Below are 7,723 nucleotides of genomic sequence, written 5' to 3'. Positions count from 1 at the left end.
AGTAATTTTGACCCCTGCTTTTCGACATGTTTGTTTTTAGTTCAGTTTTATTGGGCTAGTCGGTCTAACATTCTAAATTCCAATTATAGCTAAAAAATACACATACAAATAAAGAAGACACGAAAGACGCGGACAAGCGCTTGTCCGCGTCTTTCGATTCTTCTTTATGTGTATGCGAATTCCTTGCGCTGCATTTGTATTTACATTGTTTTTAGTGTTACGTTATTTTACGGCTTTAGTAGGAAATGGTGCCGAAGTGCTTTTGTAGAAACCGAACAGCCTTGTTCAGATTGCGAAAGAAAGGAACATTGCATTGAGAGCGTTGTTGGACTGCCTACCGAAATTATTCTGATTCACAGTTCTTAATCACGTTTTTTTTTTTCCTCATTCGATCTAGTTGGTGAAAAGTAAGTAGATGTTCAGTATGTGATGAGTTGATACTTAATTGACAGGAAGGTGACAGTACTCTTCTGAGGCCTGTGTTTACAATTAAAGCTCGCGGGGAACTGTCAGAGGAAGCTCTCCCTCGTGGCCTACGCTTCTTTTACAATTCCAATACTTGTGATTGTAGAAATGGTCTCTTCAGACAACTGCTGAAACGACTGGAATTAACTTTGTTACATTTAATAAAAACTCTAATATCACCGACTGCACGACGCAGAAGAATTGTTTAGGGCTTTCTAATCTTCAAAAAAAAAGGTTCTAAGCTCTAATATATTATAATACGGAAGCACGAATATTGCAGGTCTGTAATTCTGCACTTAAACGTACATCACAGTCCCGTTAACTGCATCTGTTAAAGCCAATGGCCTCTAAAGAAGTCAAATTCAATATTTTTGGTTTACAGCTTGTAAATTACTATTCAAATTTTGACAGATTTTTTGTGGAAAACAGACTCAAAAATTAGTGATACGTTCTAGAGCTATTTATTATATCCATGTTATTCATTTTATAAGTCTCGGCAAATGGCGTCTACTTAGTGGACGTACCCTTTATTGCTGTGCTACAGGTTTTTAAGTGCTTCTTTCTCAAATTTGAGACTTTCAACAGGAATCATAATAAGTACAATGGCCTTAGCGAGAAATCGTCACGCTACATCATAAAATCGGTGCAGTGCCTACCGAGTAAAACTACTTCAGCGTTCCTACGTGTTTAAGTACATATGCGCCTCACTACGCAAAACTTCCTCATAATTTGGGTCGTGTTTCATCTTTTGGCGTTAGTTTGCATTTCTGTAAATGAAGGCTGTCGACAGCGTAGCTTCTACTGCACCCAATTTTAAGGAAGCATGTTGCACGGTGCGGGAAATAATACAATATAGCCAACCACTATAGCTTTAAAGGCTTGGTAAAGATGTAGAGAAACAAACAAAAGATAACTTACAATAAGATACCCCACACGTAAAATAAATTTAAGGAAGTTTCATATCATGTGAGAACAGCATTTCCGGTGATAAGCCGTACTGTCTTGGTGCCAACTCCTATTCACAACGAGATAAAAATAATATGTCCATTAGACATACCTGAAATGATTTGAGAGAAATTTGTAGCAACTGAGAGAATTGCTTGGACTCTAGGAACTGTTTGAAATACAATTGCCCTTTAAATTTGGGTTGGTGAAATCTAAAATGGACAGTTAGAAAAGGAAGTACCAATCAGTTTACTGCCAAACGACCTAATCATATTTCCCTGTTTCTCAGAATTATACAAAAGTGTTGATGAATTGTGAACCTTGAATTTTTTCGTATTCGATCACAACTGCCGTTGTTTGTGGAATTTCGTTTATAATTAAAAACTTACACATAAGATTTTGCAAACGCTTTCCTTTCACTCTAATTTCGCATCAAAGACATATTTTATGGACAGAATAGCATAGTATAATGCTTGGAATTTTTACTTCCCTGCCTTCATCTGCGCTTCCTTGTGGTTGCTACATCGGGCCAGCCAGCAAAGCAGCTGAGCAACAACTTTTGCAGAGTAATTTAAACCAGTTTCCAAACTCCCATTTTACCTTACTTACTACAAGCGCCAGAAGCAAGCCTGTAATGTCATGGCTGCGATAACTTGTAACGATGAACGAAAATGAAGACCAAATTGGCTTCTTTTTTTTTATCTTCGCAAAGGAGGAGCATGACAACGCCGAGGGCCATATTGAAAGGTCCGGGCCGTGAAACGCGATCTTGCTGTGAAATGGAGCGATTGCAAAGCTGTGGTGAATGCGAACTGTTCTTTTCTTTTTTGTTTTTTGCCGGAACAAAAAAAATATTCAGCAGAAATCACTGTTAACGATCGCCATAGGCAGCCTTTAGCTTCTTTAAAGCACGCTGGACTTACGTTGAGGCACAGCTTCGCGAAGAAACCAAAGCTACAAAATCCTCGTCCCTGTAAACCTAGTGGACGAAGGTTGGCAGTGAAGGCCAAGCCTAAGTGGCAAAGCCTCCGAGTAGCCTTCTTTGCTCAGTTGCCCTATACCCACTGCGCGTGATTGTTCCCGCAGGGACTCGGCTTCGAACATGATGGTGATCATGATCATCGCGGTCGTCATAATCTTCGGAATTATTGGAGTAGTCGCCTTCCTTCTCCTCGTTGATGACGGTGAGTATGCCGAAGTACCCATACTCTGAGAAGGGCCAGAACACACGCATGGACAAAGAGTGAGTGACGTGTTCATTGTGCCTCACAGGTGGGGCGAACGGCACCAATCGAGCCTGCTTATCAAGCGGCTGTCTCGGCTGGTTCGTGCTCACCCGACAGTGAGACGCAAAAAGTCACGTCACTCAAGGGTGTCTACAAAGGGCGTTGCACTCCTCACGTGGATAGTTTCGCTTTCCCATGTTAAATTCGACGCAGCTCAGTAGGCTGTCGGAAATAAGCATTGTTAGGTTTGTTTGTTTTTTTTTTTGCATTTCTGGAAGTGGTTCCAAGTCCCTCGGATGGCGCACTTACGCTCAGATCAATAGTGTGGTTTCTTTTGCTTAAAATGTTAGTGTAGTTTGCATACATGTTTGTTTAATTACTTGAGCGAGTCATTTTTAAGTGTATCACTCTATGGTAGAAGCGATCTAAAGAAAATCGTTTAACTGTATCATCTTTCCTAGGAATTGCGCATACATTTCGTGGAACACCCGGTGTAGAGTGGGACCCGTGGCCACCTTCGCGAAAGATGCTGGCATGCTCTTTTTCTTTCTTCCTTGAAGCTAATTGCAATGACAGCGACATTGTGCTTTGCGGTGCGACAGCGTGAGCGAGCACGGCGAGTAAGCGCCACTCTCTAAGGCTACACGTTCCCGAATGTTTCTTAAACATTGGCAGTCTGAAACTATAAGCGTCTTTCTTTTTGCGCCTTGTTTCTCTTAACTGTGCCTTTAGGTATTCGCTGCAGTAGCTCAATGGTTAGACCACTCGGAGGTACAGCACATGGTCGCGGGTTCAATTCAGGCCGCGGCGACCACCATTTTTATGGAGGCGAGAGGCATAAACGCTTGCGCTATAGATTTTGCCACATGTTTTGCAACTACAGGCTCTTAACATGTGTGCGTGCGTGCGTGCGTGCGTGCGTGCGTGCGTGCGTGCGTGCGTGCGTGCGTGCGTGTCTCCGCTACCGCGTCACCTTTTTTTCACAGCCTCTGCACGACCTACGGGGAACCGCAACATTTTATCCTTAATATATTTGAAATGCTCTGCGTAATTATAACAATGATTGATGGCGTGTTTAGAGCATGTTGTGGTCGCTCGGTGGCAGCAACGTCAGTGGCGCGTTACAGACAAGAACCGTGAGAGCAACAACTGCGTCGCGGTATAGATCACTTTGTTGCAATTATCGTTCTCTCAGTGTAAAGTTCCAGCACTATGAAGAAAACGAACCACTCGAGCTTGAGGAGAAGGTTTACGGCCATAGTTTCTGTAAATACGTGCGAACGGAAAAAGTGCTTTATTTTTTCTAGGCATTCCCTGCAAGCGAACTGAATTAAATTTTGTTGGATAAAAATCCGTAGAATGTAAATGTTAAGTGTAGGCTACCAATTTCTTAGAAACGTTAGTCGGAAAGGCGAATTTTTCAGAAAGCCTAAATAATAAGTTAACTCCTATCTCAGCACTATAGGAAGCGATATCGCATTTCTCATAACTGCTACTATTAAGACATCTCAAACGAAGAAAATAGTAGCATACGCAATGCACTGGTAATATAACTACCATTGTGTGGCTATATACAACTTAGTGTGACTTTAGCACAGCATCCGTAAGAATGGTAATTTCACGGAAACAATAAACTCATTTATCACATTTGGCCACTTTAGTTGCTGTGAAAAGTGAAATGGACAGAATGAGAGATATCTGCTACTAGTATACTGAGTTACCAATTTGCAAACTTTGTATTTTTGTTTTCTATTTCTGATTCTCAATTTTGAAGAAAGTTTGTGAAAATAGTAATATCCTAAATCAGTCTGCTTGTGGAAGTCAGTAAACTTAAGTTTAGCGTTCAAGTGCGCCACTTCTTAGCATGGCCGGCGAAATTAGCTAATTGACCTCTGAGATCATTACTTTCACATGAAAAGATCAATAAACTAAACGACAAATTTCCACTTTTTTTTTCTTTTGGAGTCGTAACCCCAGCTACAGTATGCCAGTGTGACGTCACAGATTTTAAAGTGTTTCACTCATATTTGGGTCATTGTGGCGATGCAAGTTTTCTGTAACGTGTCACGTCTTCTCGTTTAATATGCAACGATGGGGTCCATCCTTACCAATATAAGTTACCTAGGCTTGAGCAGCACCCCTCGAGATCCCTGACGTTGCAATGAGCTCACGCGGCAACTTCAAGGTGGCGTCACCACTGTATTTCAGCCTTGGCTCTTTCCTGTTAAGGGTGGCTTCGAGTACAGCCATTTGGAGAGTTTTCACAATAGCTTTGTTCCCTTGCGCTGCCATAACCATTACGTCCCGCGTAGTTAGGACGGACATGGAAATTCTCAAATTTCGAAAATGCGACTCCGTACACTCGAAAATCGTGTGCTCTATCTGAATGCCATTCGAATAAACAAGGATTATTTGATCTAGCACCGTATTGTGTAATGATTCTTTTCCTTCGAGTTCTATTGATTTGTCATCATCTGACCCCACCGAGAGGCAGATCTGAGCAATAAGGGGGGTGGCATCGTGAGAACCAGTGACGAAGGGAAAAATATTTTAGAAATTAAAGGAATTCTTACTTAATATGGGTCATGCAATGCAATATTTTCGTCGTCTTTGTGATCCTAGTGCCGTTTTATTAACCTATTATTACTTTCCGTACGTAGTGCCGGATTCCGGTCAAGACTCCGAGATCGATTTGGGAGGTGAAGGAGGTGAAGGAGGTGGCAAACCAAGCGGAAGTGGGTCAAGCGTAGAAGTACCGAGTGGAGTAGGCGGAACCGATGGGTCCAAAACCCCTGTGCCCGCCCGCAAGCCTGTTCCCGTTCTCGTTCCTCCTCCAGTCTCCGTCGTGCTAGTGACGCCGAGACCAAAGCGTAAGTCATGTCCACAGTTAGGTCTGTGGTCTATCGCGCTTGTGCTGCTTACTGTCGAACACATGGTTTTTTTTTTTTTTTTACGCACTATTGTGACAATACGCGAGGCTACTACGCACCGGCTGTATGGAACTAGCTCGACGATAACTACTGATATTGAGCGGAATGTAATACTGAGATTAAAGGCGCTGCGGGTGTTGGTGTACGTGAAACTTTTGTGAGCCAGCAAGGCAAAATGGCGCATCACGACAAGAGATGCGCCGGAAAGTTCAATGGTGAACGCGTCCCTCAGCCACCATGGTGGCTCAGTGAACTTGTAGAGGAATGGGAAGTTAAGCTCAGCTCTAAAACGTGTTGGGACTCACATGACACGACATGCCCGACCTTGTACAAACGTGACAAAGACCCCAAATAAGATGAAAGACGCGCAGCAAATTTCGGCGGCGAAGGTAGTCCCGTATTTTCTTTCTTCACAGCCAGCTATAGCATATGCGCGCGCTCACTTGTAAAGGGACGCTGAAGGCAAATGTCAGGTGACGCTAAAGGGGCCGATGAATTCTCGAGAGCCAGGTCTCAGTATTATTGCGAAGAGAGCTTTAGTAATCGAGAAAGTGAGGCAAAGCAGGATATGATTTGAGACTCACCCGTCACATTCCAGTTCTATAGCACGGTTACGTGGGCACACCTCATTATAATTCTGTCACTGTACTCCAGCTACAAGTAATAAAAAGATCGTTGCGTTGCATTATAAGATGGAAGAAAATGGTACTTGTCCATTTCTATTCGGTTCAAAGTACTCATTCGCGTTACCCCAGACCGTGTTGTCAGCACTACTTGCACTGCGACATCCTTGCAGCTTGAGTTCAGTGCACTTCATTATTTGAAGCTTTTAAAACGATCATAGAAATAAAGTCAAACTACAAAATTTGCAGTGATTTCCATAACACAAACAAACACTTATCATTACAGAAATCAAATTCACTAACTGTGAACAACCACATTTCTAGGGAACTAGGGAAATCTTAGGGAACCTTTTCATCCGAGTTAGGGGAAAGCAGGTTTCGGAGGATGGCATTACTGCTTTCACGTTTCAGTAGTTTTCGTTATCGTGCACGGCAGCGCTGGTGTTGCTGGCTCCCGAAATTCACTCAAACTGCAAGTAACACGGAATGCCATGTCGATGTGATGCCATGGAATGCCCGAAAAATTGCCGCGCGACTGGCCGCTCGAAGCACTTTGCGTGTATTCGCGGGCTTCTTTCGCGCTCGGAAGAACACTTTTCTATAGCACATATTGAGCAACAGAAAGCTGTATCGGGAGTGGTTCGTTTTGCCCTACAATTTTCTAATTGGCCCTTCCGATCCCATTATAATGTTTGAAAAGATCAATAATTAAGACTGATTATCTACTTAAGCGAATGAAATAAATTATATGAGTATCTCCAAGCAACGGTAAACTGTATTACCTTGGTTCTGTCCCACTACGTGGTATTCGCAAACTCTTCAACCTTGGTGCATGGCAGTTTGGACACCCTGTATATTAGAACCGACGCTGGTAGCAACGCCTCATGATGCCTTGTTCAACCACAACACGCAAGAAAAGCTCTTGCGCTGCGCAGGTCTTCCTTCTTGTGGAAAAAAAAAGCAATGCTCATGATTATGTCACTGTCGATGCTTTAGACTAGCATATGTAACCCTTTCCGTGTCACTGACGTACACGTACGTTTCCGCCATTTCGGTCACACCATGTCGCTTACGTACTCGTAGGTTCTCTACGTTCTAGTGAGTGCAACAATACCAAACTGCATTTGCCATCATCTGTGTCATCTTGTTCCTTCTGAATAACCGAAAATAAACCGCTGTGTTCGTTTTATGATATCTGAGACAGCAACCCGAGAATGGAAGTGCGTTCCCTCCCAGAAAACCCTAGATTGAAAGGGTTCAGTAGACAACATGGTTCATAGCTGTAATAACAGCTTTGTGCCCACTCTGGTTAAACTATGCGCCATGAGAGTCCGCCACCAACGCTGCTGTTCAGGTCATCGTCGACGATGGCTCGCCGTTCTGCGACGCGCAATAGGACAATTTTAAACTCTAATGTTTTGCCCCTACTGGAAATTTGCCCGAAAGTCCGAATCGCCCTATTGGCTCCCTTTAAATTTATTTTCGTTTATTCGGCTGAAACTAAGAACACACATTGCGCCCAAACACACGGAGA

This window comes from Dermacentor variabilis, chromosome 7 (genome assembly GCF_050947875.1).
Source record: "Dermacentor variabilis isolate Ectoservices chromosome 7, ASM5094787v1, whole genome shotgun sequence".
Classification (NCBI taxonomy): domain Eukaryota; kingdom Metazoa; phylum Arthropoda; class Arachnida; order Ixodida; family Ixodidae; genus Dermacentor; species Dermacentor variabilis.
This window is presented reverse-complemented; position numbering follows the sequence as displayed.